The sequence below is a fragment of the Cervus canadensis genome, chromosome 16, assembly GCF_019320065.1.
Source record: "Cervus canadensis isolate Bull #8, Minnesota chromosome 16, ASM1932006v1, whole genome shotgun sequence".
NCBI classification, from domain to species: domain Eukaryota; kingdom Metazoa; phylum Chordata; class Mammalia; order Artiodactyla; family Cervidae; genus Cervus; species Cervus canadensis.
Window position 1 is genome coordinate 50,180,531 of NC_057401.1, and position 15,540 is coordinate 50,196,070.

General features: G+C 35.2%; 1 protein-coding gene across 1 annotated transcript in view; it reads left to right on the plus strand.

The window, feature by feature from the left end:
- Positions 1–15,540, plus strand: part of CDH18 (cadherin 18) — a 1,183,249-nt gene that overhangs the window by 542,312 nt on the left and 625,397 nt on the right. The gene's annotated exons all lie outside the window — the stretch shown is intronic.

Genomic DNA, 15,540 nt, shown 5'->3' on the forward strand with positions numbered 1-15,540 from the left:
TAACTCATTAGCCTCGTTTGTGGGCTTCCCTGGTGGCTCACTGCTAAGCAATCCACCTGCCAATGCAGAAGATGAGGGTTGGATCCCTGGGTTGGGGAGATCCTCTGGAGAAGAAATGGCAACCCACTCCAATATTCTAGCCTGGAAAATCCCATGGACATAGCAGCCTGGTGGGTTACTGTCCATGGGGTCCCAAAAATTAGACTTAGGACCTAAACAACAAAACGACTCATGTGAATTTTATAGTCCAGGAGCATTTTCAGAATAAAGGAATATTGGTAAGACATTTTACATTGAAGTTAATCAGAGTAATGAAATTATTTTACTGAACTGTTTTATTTATTATGTTTTAACACCAAACTATCCATTATATGAATAAACTACTATTTCTAATGAGTTATTAGAATGACAAAAATAATCCATTGTGGCCTATATATTTTAATTATTATAATGATGTGCTCAATACAAAATTTGCTGATTTAGGAGATAATTTTGTAATCAACAACTTGATTAGCAAGTCAAAGTGATTTCCCCAACCCTATCTCATCTTTGATAATAGATATACAAAACATTTTAGTGTTCTTTGACAACCTTTAGTTTGTAAAATTGTAAGCATAAACAAAAAAGAATGTAACTGACAACTAGTTATCACTTCTTAAAAAAATAAAATTAGCAATTTTCCAGATATCCTTTAGGCATCTTTTCTTGGAAAAGAGAATAATATAAAACGAAACTGCTCCTCTGTCCCTTGCATCATTTTCCTAATCTTCCTCCTTAGAAGTCACCAATATCCTAAGATTGCTGGACATGTTTTTATACCCTTACCAAATACGTTATATCTATAACACCATAGTATTAGTTTTCTGTTTTTATTTGTTTAAGGTATATGTAATATAATGCTATGCTAGTTTTGGGCTTCCCTGATAGCTCAGTTGTTAAAGGATCTGTCTGCAATGCAGGAGTCCCTGATTTGATTCCTGGGTCAGGAAGATCCGCTGGAGAAGGGGTAGGCTACCCACTCCAGTATGCTTGGGCTTCCCCTGTGACTCAGCTGGTAAGGAATCTGCCTGCAATTCTGGAGACCTGGGATTGATCCCTGGTTTGGGAAGATCCCCTGGAGAAGGAAAGGCTACCCACTCCAGTATTCTGGCATGGAGAATTCCATGGACTGTATAGTATATGGGGTCACAAAGAGTTTGATACGACTGAATGACCATTGACTATTGACTATATGTTAGTTTCAGGTAAACAACATAATCATTCAATGTTTATATATATTGAAAAATGGCTACAGTGATAATTCTCATTAAAATCTGTCACCATACATAGTTAAAACTTTTTCTATATTCCCTTGTGATGAGAACTTTTAAGATTTACACTCAGGAATTTTTAAATATTCAGTACAGTATTATTGTCTAGCATGGACACCATACTGCCATGTTGAACTTTATATCCTATGACTTAATTGTTTTATAACTGGAAATTTCTACCTTTGGCCCCTTTTACCCATTCTATTCCACAAAACACTCCCCCTCCACTCTGAAAACCACTAGTCTGTTCTCTGTATCAATCTTCTTCCTTTGTTTTTAACTTTCCTCATATAAAAGAAATCATATGGCATTTGTCTTTCTCTGTCTGACTTATCCCTTATGATTATACAGTGGAAGTGAGAAATAGATTTAAGCGACTAGATCTGAGAGACAGAGTGCCTGATAAACTACGGACAGAGTTTCATGACATTGTACATGAGACAGGGGTTAAGACCATCCCCATAGAAAACAAATGCAAAAAAGCAAAATGGCTGTCTGAGGAGGCCTTGCAAATAGCTGTGAAAAGAAGAAAAGTGAAAAACAAAGGAGAAAAGGAAAGATATTCCCATTTGAATGCAGAGTTCCAAAGAATAGAAAGGAGAGATAAGAAAGCCTTCCTCAGTGATCAATGCAAAGAAATAAAAGAAAACAACAGAATGGGAGACTAGAGATGTCTTCAAGAAAATTAGAAATACCAAGGGAACATTTCAGGCAAAGACGGGTTTGATAAAGGACCGAAATGGTATGGACCTAACAGAAGCAGAAGATGTTAAGAAGAGGTGGCAAGAATACACAGAAGAACTGTACAAAAAAGATCTTCATGACCCAGATAATCACGATGGTGTGATCACTCACCTAGAGCCAGATATCCTGGAATGTGAAGTCACGTGGGCCTTAGAAAGCATCACTACGAGCAAAGCTAGTGGAGGTGATGGAATTCCAGTTGAGCTATTTCAAATCCTGAAAGATGATGCTGTGAAAGTGCTGCACTCAATATGCCAGCAAATTTTGAAAACTCAGCAGTGGCCACAGGACTGGAAGAGGTCAGTTTTCATTCCAGTCCCAAAGAAAGGCAATCCCAAAGAATGCTCAAACTACTGTACAGTTGCACTCATCTCACACACTTGTAAAGTAATGCTCAAGATTCTCCAAGCCAGGCTTCAACAACACATGAACCATGAACTTCTGGATGTTCAAGCTGGTTTTAGAAAAGGCAGAGGAACCAGAGATCAAATTGCCAACATCCACTGGATCATCAAAAAAGCAAGAGAGTTCCAGAAAAACATCTATTTCTGCTTTATTGACTACGCCAAAGCCTTTGGCTGTGTGAATCACAATAAACTGTGGAAAATTCTGAAACAGATGGGAATACCAGATCACCTGACCTGCCTCTTGAGAAACCTGTATGCAGGTCAGGAAGCCACAGTTAGAACTGGACATGGAAAAACAGACTGGTTCCAAATAGGAAAAGGAGTATGTCAAGGCTGTGTATTGTCACCCTGCTTATTTAACTTATATGCAGAGTACATGATGAGAAATGCTGGGCTGGAAGAAGCACAAGCTGGAATTAAGATTGCCGAGAGAAATATCAATAACCTCAGATATGCAGGTGACACCACACTTATAGAAGAAAATGAAGAGGAACTAAAAAGCCTCTTGATGAAAGTGAAAGAGGAGAGTGAAAAAGTTGGCTTAAAGCTCAACATTCAGAGAACTAAGATCATGGCATATGATCCCATCACTTCATGGGAAATAGATGGGGAGACAGTGGAAACAGTGTCAGACTTTATTTTTCTGGGCTCCAAAATCACTGCAGATAGTGATTGCAGCCATGAAATTAAAAGACGCTTACTCCGTGGAAGGAAAGTTATGACCAACATAGATGGAATATTAAAAAGCAGACATATTACTTTCCCAACAAAGGTCCATCTAGTCAAGGCTATGGTTTTTTCAGTGGTCATGTATGGATGTGAGAGTTGGACTGTGATGAAAGCTGAGCGCTGAATAATTGATGCTTTTGAACTGTCATGTTGGAGAAGACTCTTGAAAGTCCCTTGGACTGCAAGGAGATCCAACCAGTCCATCCTAAAGGAGATCAGTCCTGGGTGTTCATTGGAAGGACTGATGCTAAAGCTGAAATTCCAATTTGGCCACCTCATGTGAAGAGTTGACTCATTGGAAAAAAAGCTGATGCTGGGAGGGATTGAGGGCAGGAGGAGAAGGGGATGACAGAGGATGAGATGGCTGGATGGCATCACCGACCCAATGGACATGAGTTTGAGTAAACTCCAGGAGTTGGTGATGGACAGGGAGGCCTGGCCTGCTGCGATTTATGGGGTTGCAAAGAGTTGGACACGACTAAATGACTGAACTGAACTGTCTGACTTATTTCACTTAATGTAATACCCTTAAGGTCCATTCATGATGTTACAAGGGGCAAGACTCTATATAGCTGAATAGTATTCCATTTGTGTATACACTACAGTCCTTTATGAGTCCATCCATCAATGAACACTTGTTTCCAAATCTTGGCTTTTAAATAATGTTAAAATTAAGATTAGGATGCATATTTCTCTTAGAATTAGCATGTTCTTACGATAAAGTCTTTAGGTAAGTTTGTTTGTAATGCATTATTCAGTATGTATAGTGTTACAGAATTCCTTTTGGTACTGAGATTTTCCTTTTTGTTATGGATTTTGTTATTGAGGTGTATTTCCATGTAACATTATTTTCAGGTATATAGCATAAGGAGAGCTTCCCTGTTGGCTCAAATGGCAAAGAATCTGCCTGCAATGCAAGAGACCCCGGTTCAATCCCTGGGTTGGGAAGATCCCCTGGAGAAGTAAATGGCAACCCACTCCAGTATTCTTGCATGGAGAATCCCATGGACAGAGGAACTTGGCAGAGTATAGTCCATGGGATTGCACAGAGTTGGACATGACTGAGCAACTAATGCACATACACATATAGCATAATTATTGAATATTTGTACATTTGATAAAATCACCAGAAAAATTTTAGTTAAAATTCATCAGTGTATATAGTTACAAAGTTTGTTTTTCTTGTGATGAGGATTTTAAGATTAACTCCCTCGGCAACTTTCAAGTATGCAATATATTATTATTAACTATAGTCACCATTCTGTACTTTTCTTTCCTCATAATTTATTTTATAACTGGAAGCGTGTACCTTTGACCCTCTTCACTTATTTTGCCCACCTCCCACTCTCCACCTCTGGCAGCCACCAAACTTGGTTCTCTATCTATGTGCTTGATTTTTGCCTTTAAATTATACCTTGAAGTAAAATCATGCAGTGTTTGTTTTATGTGTTGTTTCTAATGTTAGTTCCAAAATAGAGCACACAAGTAAATATAGAAGAAAAGTAAATAACAATTGGAGGAAGTCCAAAATGCATGAAAGCATCTATTATGAATTCAGATATTTAGTTAGATATCACATTGCTTCTTTTCTCTTTAAGGAATTAAAAGTAATGTTCAAAGTACTATTGAATTACACTGTAACTAGAAACACTCTTAATTTTGCACAATTACATGTAAACTAAGCCCCTTTTTTGATGGTCAGTATTAGTATAACCTGTTTATACTTTAAAAGGCAAATTTATTTTGAGAGTATTAGAGGTTATTATTTTTTTTCATATTTGGCTGTTAACACTATCATATTTTCTGCCTCTAGTAAAATCAGAAAATTTTCACCGAGCTTCTCAAATATAGCTCTTTCCCCATTTGTCACATATGTTTACTTACATTTTGCTGCTGTTGCTTTTAAGTAAAGTATGAAGAGTATATTATCATGTTTTAGTAACTGGGCATATTGCTTAAAAAAAAATAGAGAAAATTAGATCTTTTAAACTTACATTTCATTGAGATACATGGACTGTATCCCTGTAGTCAGTCACTGAGAATGTGAGGAGAGAGGGAGGTGGGGTAGGTCTAACAGCGCTTATTACAAAACTCTCTGTTAGAATCTTAGAAAGCATAGAGTCCAAGGCTCTGCATTTTCAAAAATTTCTTCTTGTGTTTCAGATTCAAGGCAGTCAGAGAAATATATACAGACTTGGGAAAAAAGCAAATTACAATTTATACCATACTTTAAACTTTCAGAATTTATCCTCAATTGATACAGTTTTTGTTACAAGATCCATCCTGGCCAGATTTTTGATATTGGTTTTCTAGCATTAATCATCATAATTTTTGCATATTTTATAAAATACATAAACCTACTTTGAAAATGCAGTCAGTAAAAACAATTCCATTTTAAAATTGCCTCCAGTAAATCATGTAACTATTTGAATATATTTTGAAAAAATAAATAATTCATTTTAAACACTGTAAGAATTGCCTTTGTGGTATTAAATATCTTTCTATAAAAGTCTCAAGAAGATATTATAATATTGTAATTTCTATTATTCATTTTTCATATGATGAAATTATAAATGTCTAAACTACTGTTCAAAGCACTTATATTTAAGGAAGTGAAATTTTAGAGTTTATATTATTTATATGTGTTTATACACATTGATATAATTTATATTATATATTTATTACATATTATTTATATAAAACATATATTATTTATAATTATAATATTTTTGTGTTGAAACTTTTATACCAAATTATTTGTATCTACTTGACATCAACCCCTAAAATAGAGACCTCACAAATGATACATCCCCAAGGATAATTTTATTATATATATTATGAATTTTATTATTTTAATGAATAAAGATACTCAAACAAAGATTCGGCTTTTTAAACAGTTTAAATTTAGTAGAAAACAAGTGTAAAATCAACTGAAAAATTAAAGAAGATAAGTTTTCCCAATATTCTGACAAAAACTTAGAAGTCATAAACCTATGAGGTAGCCTGGACAATATATTGTCATTTTCTTGATATTGTTAAGGTTCAAAGCAAGGCAGTGCAATTTGGACAGGATCATGTTGTGGGTACTTGGATTCAATATAGAGGAAGAAAGTGGGTTTCACAGCTAATCTCAGGAGTCCATATTTCCAAGCTCTCAGGAAAATCTAATCACAAGGACCAAAAAATACACAGCTTGAAGCAGAAAAAACTTACTCTCAGTGATAAAGATAATGAATAGCAATTAGACTAATTTATAAAACTAGTTATACAAATATAAAATATCTGTATTATATTAAGAATTCTATTATGTATTATAATACTTTATAGATTTTATAATTTCTAAGATGTTTTCAGAGAAGTTACTCCAACTGGTTCTCACAGTAGTTCAGTAAATGCATTAAGCTGAGAACATTAGAATGTCTTTATTTTACAGAGTTATGCTGAAAGCTGAGAATCAGAACTGAACCGACTATTGTAAGGCCACATGCCTGTAAGGATTCTGGCCAGCTGAAGAACCAAGGTCTTCTGTTAAGTGCTGTGCCTACAGGTATCTGAAAAGTCAAACAGTAGAACTCATAATTTAAAAAAAAAGAATCCATCAAATTTATGTCTGTAAACACACAGATAAAATCACACAGAAATTGAAAAGATAAAATTTACTTCTTAATTATAATAAATGAAGTTGAGGTTGTTGACACATACTGTTCTCAAAAGAAATAAGAGCTTGGCTCCTAAAACAGCCCCCGATTAAGAACAAGAAACAAAAGAATCAAGATAAATAGCTGTGACGGACCATTTTATTTGCCAGTTTTTCTTGATAAAGTCAATTTGTCTCTTGCTCTTCAGTTTATCTGTATATGAAATGGCAAAAAATGTCATCAGACTTTGTGTTACATTCTAAATCAAATAGCTGACTTTCAACCACGGTGTTTTTATTTTATGAAGTCCAAAGATGATTTGTCACCGCCAGCTTTTGTACAGTGTGGGTTCTGAAATCGTAGAGCAAGTTTTAAGTGATGGCCGATAATGCTTGTTTTCACAATAACCCATTAAAGGCATGGGTAAACAATAAATATGTTATTCTAGATTATTTTATAGGGTATAAAATATGATACTTTATAAGAAGGCATAGGAAGTATCTCAAATAAATCACATGCACATTTAAAACTATATGCTTTAACTTCACTGCCAATCTTTCCTTACCATGTGTTTGTGAGCTTAACACAAAACTTTATGCTAAGTAACATTCCTACCCAGGGGAAACAGGGCATCTGTTTGTGGAGACAGACAAATGTACACACAACGTTTACTCAGTGCTAAGAGGGTCAGCTTCATACTGGTTGTGGAATTTACAAGGCAAAAGTCTGTGATACATTTATAACTAAAGATATTCAGGAGGCAGAATGTCTAGGTCTACTAGAGAGGGGGAAATTTAGTGTCTTATCTAGAGGGTGGCCTGTCTTTGCATGAAATAGTTCCTTGTTATCTCTAATTTTCTTAAAGAAATCTCTAGTCTTTCCCATTATATTGCTTTCCTCTATGTCTTTGCATTGTTTACTTAAGAAGGTTTTCTATCTCTCCTTGCTATCCTTTGGAACTCTTCATTCAGATGGGTATATCTTTCTTTTTCTGCTTTGCCTTTCACTTCTCTTCTTTTCTCAGCTCTTCGTAAAGTCCTCCTCAGACAACCATTTTGCCTTTTCACAGTTCTTTTTCTGGAGGATGGTTTCGATCACCACCTCCTGCATAATGTAACAAACTTCCGTCCATAGTTCTTCAGGCACTGTGTCTATCAAATCTAATCCCTTGAATCCATTTGTCACTTTCACTATATAATCACAAGGGATTTGATTTATATCATACCTGAATGGCCCAGTGGTTTCCCCTACTTTCTTCAATTTAAGTCTGAATTTTGAAACATAAGGAGTTCATGATTTGAGCCACCGTCAGCTCCCACTCTTTTTTTGCTGACTGTATGGAGCTTTTCCATCTTTGGCTGCAAAGAATATAATCAATCTGATTTCAGTGTTGGCTATCTGTTGATGTGCATTTATTGAATGGTCTTTCGGGTTGTTGAAAGAGGGTGTTTGCTGTTCCTAGTGCATTCTCTTGACATAACTCTGTTACCTTTTGCCGTGCTTCATTTTGTACTTCAAGGCCAAACTTGCCTGTTGCTCCAGGTATCACTTGACTTCCTACTTTCGCATTCCAGTCCCCTATCATGAAAAGGACATCTCTTTTCGGTGTTTTCTAGAGGGTCTTGTAGCTCTTCATAGAACCGTTCAAATTCAGCTTCTTCAACATTAGTGGTTGGGACATAGAATTTATTTTCTTTGGCTCCAGATCACTGCAGACAGTGACTGCGACCATGAAACTAAAAGATGCTTGATCCTTGGACGAAAAGCTATGACAAACCTGGAGAGCATATTAAAAAGCAGAGATACCATTTTGCAACAAAGGTCTGAATAGTCAAAGCTATGTATGGATGTATGTAGTCATGTATGGATGTGAGAATTGGACCCTAAGGCAGGCTGAGTGCTGAAAAATTGATGCTTTTGGACTGTGGTGCTGGAGAAAACTCATGAGAGTCCCTTGAACTGCAAGGAGATCAAACCAGCCAATCCTAAGGGAAATCAACCCTGAGTATTCATTGGAAGGACTGATGCTAAGCTTCAGTGCTTTGGCCACCTGAGGCAAAGAACTGACTGATTGGAAAAGATCCTGATGCTGGGAAAAATGAAGGCAAGAGAAGGGGATGATGGAGGATGGTTGGATGTTATCACCAATCCAATGGACATGATTTTGCACAAACTATGGGAGATAGTGAAGGACAGGGAAGCCTGGTTTGCTGCAGTCCATGGGGTCACAAAGAGTGGGACACAACTGAGCCAGCAACCAACAACAGAGCAGGACAAGACTGAGTGACCGCATAGCAACCAGAGGGTAACACCAAAACAGTGGGAGTTACCAATGATGAACACATTTGCGTTATCGCAAAGTTATCTAAAGCGACGACCAGGATGATTTTTCAGCTAAATAAAATATTAGACAAGTTGTTAAAATTTGAGGTTAGTTTGCTCACCAGCAAAATGTGGTATTTGTTAATGCCCACTGTGACCTGGCAGGCCACAGTCCATGGGGTTGCAAAGAGCCAAACACCACTGAATGAGTAACATACACACTGTTGCTCAGTCAAAAATATTTCTTCTTTGTGTTTCACATTTGGAGTGTAGTTCTTTGGGTTTTCTATAACTTAACATACTAAGTAAATGGAGATACTGCAAAGAATTTGTTTCTACTCCATGAAGGCCTGCTCACAGTCTGCCAATATCACAGCTAATTTCTGATATGCAAACCATAAAAAGTTCATTATCATTAATAAGACAAGTACTTGAGGAGTTATTATAAAATTTAAAAACATAAAAAATGGTAAATATTGTGGCTTCTGGTTACTTTTTCTTTTTGGTGTTTGTTGGGCAGAGAGTCTCTTTTTTTTTTTTTAATATCATGGTACTAAGAGTAATATTTCCTTTTGATGTAATTCAATAACTATTATATGAATTTATAATATTTATAAATTGATTCAAGATATCTTAGGAAAAATCCATGAAGGAAACATTCTCATAAAAACTGATAGTTCAAATAACTGTTGACAAATCGGCCAAAATATAATTTTTGAAAATTTAGATTAAAGGTGTGAATTATATTACACATACATAAATTTATAAGATTTAAATGAACAATAGCTTTGATCAGTTGCACATTATCTTCCACAAAATGTGCTTAGCTATTATTTTATAGTTTAAAGGGTTTGATCTCAGTATTCTGTCTGATTTCAACATATTTCAATGATTTTGAATGTCTCAATGTGTAAGATATTTCTTTTTGTAATAGGTGTTTTTAAGCAAATAGGAAAAACAATTCCTTTTGACAGTTGTTTCCAGGCCAGTTAAGACTCACTTGGTTAAATATAGGAACAAATCAGTCCTCCCCACTGAGCTTAAAAACACAATGGTAGAGACATCTTCTCACATGTTGATAATTGCATATAATAAAATACCTTCATAACTAACACCTCATACTGACATCAAAGGTTAATAATACTGTGCCATCTCGTTGATGTCTGTAAGCCAGTTGTTGTGTTGGTGTGGGGTAGTAATTAAGAGAATCAACCCTAAACCTCATTTCTGGGTTCGAGGGCTGGCTCCATGTCTTCCATGCTATATGAGGTGAAATGAAGTTACTGCCATGTCTGACTCTTTGTGACCCCATTAACTGTAGCCTGCCAGGCTCCTCTGTCCAATGGGATCTTCCAGGCAAAAATATTCGAGTAGGTTGCCATTTATTTCTCCAGAGGACCTTCCTGACCCAGGGATCAAACCCAGATATCCTGTACTATAGGCAGGCTCTTTACCACCTGAGCCACCAGGGAAACCTGTATGTCTTTAGGGAATTTACTTAGTTCCTCTGGGCCTCAGTATTCTCAAATTTGTAGGGTAAATAACAGCATCTTCATCACTGTAAAACTATGGTGAAACTGGGAAACGGAAAAGTGAAAAATGGTTCAGTTATGTCCGGCTCTTTGCAACCCCATGGATTATAGCCCACCAGCCTCCTCTGTCTGTGGGATTTCCCAGGCAAGAATACTGGAGGGAAGTTGTCATTTCCTTCTCCAAGTTATCTTCCTGACCCAGGGATTGAACCAGGTCTCCTGCCTCAGAGGCAGATTCTTTACCGTCTGAGCTATCAGGGAAGCTCCAAGATGGTAAAATTATGGTAAAATTGCACCTGATGCGAATAGTCAACTCATTGAAAAAGAGCCCGATGCTGGGAAAGAGTGAAGATATAAAGAGAAGAGGGTGGCAGAGGATAAGATGGTTGTAGAGTATCACTGATTCCATGGACATGATTTTGAGCAAACTCCGGGCGATAGTGAGGGACAAGGAAGCCTGGAATGCTGCAGTTTATGGGGTCACAATTGAACATAACTTAGTGAAAGGACAACAGTGGATTCAGAACAGTGCTTGGCATGCACTGGGTGCCATGAAAATGCTGATAACTCTCCCAGTTTCCAGACCACGTAAAGATCTAAATCATGAAATCTCTCAGATATAGAATTTTCTGTTGTTCACATCACACTATAAAAGCAAAGAATAAGTGGTGTGCTGGTTTTTAAGAGAAAATTTTGTTTAGCAGTCAGATGAGTACTTGCTAAAGCAATGCTATAGATAATTTACCACTTTTTATAAGATGAATGTGGAAAAGTAATTTCAGAATTTTAATTCTATGCTTATATATTTTTCTAATATTCTCATTTGGGGCCTCAAATATAAGGCTAGATTTGCTACATATTCTTTTTAACAAATTTATTAATACAGGCTTCCCTGGTAGCTCAGACGGTATAGAGTCTGCCTGCATTGTGGGAGACCCAGGTTCTATCCCTGGGTTGGGAAGATCCCCTGGAGAAGGAAATGAATACCCACTCCAGTATTCTTGCCTGGAAAATCCCATGAACACAGGAGCCTGGTGGGTTACAGTCCATGGGGTCGTAAAGAGTCAGACACGACTGAGTGACTTCACTTTTCTTTCTTATCAATACAGGAGAAAGTAATCTCATAATTCTTACTAGACTGGTGATACTTGGCAAATTTATTTCCAAGTATTTTCTTGAGTGTACATCTAATTATTCACATAAGTTCACTTAAGAAAAGCTGTCTTTAAATATCATTACTCATAAATCTAAAATGAAGATAAACATGCAGTCAACACCACTATCTGTCAATGATAGAATTATTGCTCTGATGCTTTTGTCGATATCAATACACATTCTGTGATTCTTAGTTAGTTACATTGGTTTAAATTAATATTTTATTTGTAACAAATTGATTTCATATTATCAATATTTACTGTTTTTCTAGCTTTATTGAAATATATTGACATAGCATTATGTAAGTTTAAAGTGTACACAGTGTTGATTTGATCAATTAATATATGGCAAATGATTGCCCCAGAGATTTATCTAACACCTGAATCATTTCATATCCATAGCATTTATTACTTGTGGTAAGAACATTCAAATCTGTGCTGTGAGATAATTATACATGGCCTTTATTATGCTGAGGTACATTCTACCTTTATTCAGTTGGTTGAGAAATTTTTATCACAAAATTATATTGAATTTTGTCAAGTGCTTTTTCTGCATATGGTGATCATATAATTTTTATCTTTCATTCTGTTAGCATGGTATATCAAATTAATCTTGCAGATGTCAAAACAGCCTTGCATCCTTGAAGTAAATCCCACTAGATCATGATGCATGATCCTTTTAATGTACTGTTAAATTTGTATTGCTAATATTTTGTCAAGGATTTTTGTGCCGATGTTCATCAGAGATATTGGCCTGTAATTTTATTGTTTTTAGTGCCCTTGACTAGTTTTGGTGTTAGGGTAAAGCTGGCTTTATAAAATGATTTTGGAAGAGTTCTTGACTCTTCTATTTTTTGGAAGAATTTCAGAAGTGTTGGTATTAATTTTTCTTTAAATGCTCATTAGAATTCACCAATGAAGCCATCTGGACCCAGGTGTTTTGTTCATTTGCTTGTAAAATAGTTTTTTTTTTTTGATAACTGATTCAGTACTCTTAATAGTAATGTGTGTGTGTGTGTGTGTGTGTGTTTTGTATGTGTTTAGATTTTCAGTTTTTTATGACTCAGTCTTGGTAGGTTGTATGTTTCTAAAAATTTATCAGTTTCTTCAAGGTTGTCTAGTGTATAATTGTTCATAGTAGTCTCTTTTGATTCATTCTTTGTATTTGTATGGTATCAAGTTCTCTTCTTTCATTTTTATTTTTGCTTACTTGAAACTCCTTTTTTTTGGTTACCTTAGTTAAAAGTTTGTCTATTTTTCTTTAAAAAAAAAAATTGGTTGCTCAGTAGCATGTTGTTTAATCTCCATGAGCTTGTGATTTTTCCATTTTCTCCCTGTGATTCATTTCTAATTTCATACTGTTGTGATTGGAAGAGATACTTGATGTGATTTCCTTCTTCTTAAATGTGCTAAGACTTGCTTTGTAACCTAACATATGATCTTCCTTGATGAGTGTTCCATGGGTTCTTGTGAAGAATGTGTATTCTGCTGCTATTGGTTGGAATGTTCTGTAAATATTCATAAAGTCTATCTGTTTAAATGTGCCAGTTCCATATTTTCCTATTGAATTTCTATCTGGATGATATATCCATTATTTAAAGTGAAGCACTGCAGTCTCCTACTGTTGTTGTATTTGCCATTTCTTCCTTCAATTCTATAAATATTTCCTTTATGTATTTTTGTGCTCTGGCTTTGGGTTCTATTTGTATATTTTCATCAGACTTTTGATATTATGTTAATTTTACTAAAGTTATTTTACTTTAGCAACTCATTATAGAACTATTTCAATGCTGTCTAAGGCATGGTATTGAGGGAGGTATACAGGTAAATCTTCACAGGATGTTCTCATCCACAAAATATTTAATTTCATTTAATGAGAAAATTAATATCAAATTCAAACAGATCCAAATACATTATACACCTAAAGCTTTGTAATATTTTCTTTTTGAACTATTTTTAATATTTTTAAACAGTATGCAAATAATGTTTGAATTATTTTCATTTATACAGAAATGAACACCGAATAGAATATAACTCCCTATTAAGTGATATGTTTAAGTAGACAGCCAAAGTATCTCTACCTTATTTTAAAAAGGATAATTTAATTTTTAAAGTAACATCCCTTCTTTTTTGCTTCAAAACTAATGCATTTTGCTAAATAATTCATTACTTGCTATACTGAGTTCATATTTCTTTCATGCAAATTTTACAATTTTTCAAAACTTTACAGTTAGTATGAATAATGTTATGGCATAAACTGGTAGATTTGTATAGCTTAGTAGATATTAGTTAAGGATACTAACTGCAATATTTATTCATGTTCTTTTAATTGTGATTTGCAGGTTTTTATGAGTCATGGCATCTGTCTAAATTCCATTTGGGCCAGTTTAATATTTACAACTTCAGCCATTTTTTGAGATATAATAATGTTGATTCTGTAAACTAGATTTCTCTATCATATTCTCTAGTTATTAATAACATAATAATGTTGATACACTCAAAAGTTGCAAGACTTCATTTTTCTAGTATTTGTTTTTCATTTCAGTCTATTCTCTATAACTATATTTTTATTTGCTTTTTATAGTATGCTTAGATTCATATTATGTTCCTGTGATTAGCATAGGAAGCATACATACAATCAAATATTATTGTAGTATGGAAAGAAATCTCTACCTTCTGTGCTGAAGTCAAAAGTTATACCAAGAAAGTTTTAATAATAATTCTTCCCAAGAAGAAAATAAACTTTGTTCTTCATTATGAAAGTGAAAGTGTTAGTCACTCAGTAGGGTAAGACTCTTTGCAACTCATGGACGGTAGCCTGCCAGGCTCCTCTGTCCATCTAATTCTCCAGGCAAGAATACTGGAATGAGTCGCCATTCCCTTCTCTAGGGAATTCAGGGAATCATCTTAAACTGGGAGTTGAACCCGGGTCTCCTACATTGAGAGCAGATTCTTTACTATCTGAGCCACCAGGGAAGCTTTCATTATGAGGTGTATGAGATTGTTCTCCACTATGGTACTCATGCAATGTGGGAGACCTGGGTTCGATCCCTGGGTTGGGAAGATCCCCTGGAGAAGGGAAAGGCTACCCACTCCAGTATTCTGGTCTGGAGAATTCCATGGACTGTATAGTCCATGGGGTCCCAAAGAGTCAGACAGGACTGAGTGACTTTCACTTTCATGGTACTCATAAATTAATTTATGCCACTAATTATCCTGAAGGTTAACATTCCTTAAGCAGTAAACTTAGTAAACATTGCATACCTATTTGCTTGTTCTGTTTAAGTCATGCCTAAAAATAGTGTGAGCACAAATATGATTTTCTATGTGTGTGTGTGTGTATTTATTACTCAGCTGATTTTTTGTTAGAACATATAAGTCTAATGTAATCAAGGATACCATTCGATGTATACTTATATTCATTTTGGACAGAATGATGTTGATCTCTGACATTTGAGTGGTAGCTAAGGCAGGTGTATTACAAACATCAGCTTAAAAAAATAGCATTATGGTTAACAGCTTTTTGATCTTGGTCAAGTTTTGTTAAAAGATACTTATTTCTTAATTGATTTAGGCCAGAGGCATAACAATCTGTTTCTTCTATATGGCCTTCAAAAATTCTATTTATTTGAAGAAAAAAATCCCTAAAATATAAAACATTGAATTGTATTTATTTTAATTACACCTCCTTGGTAAGTATTTCT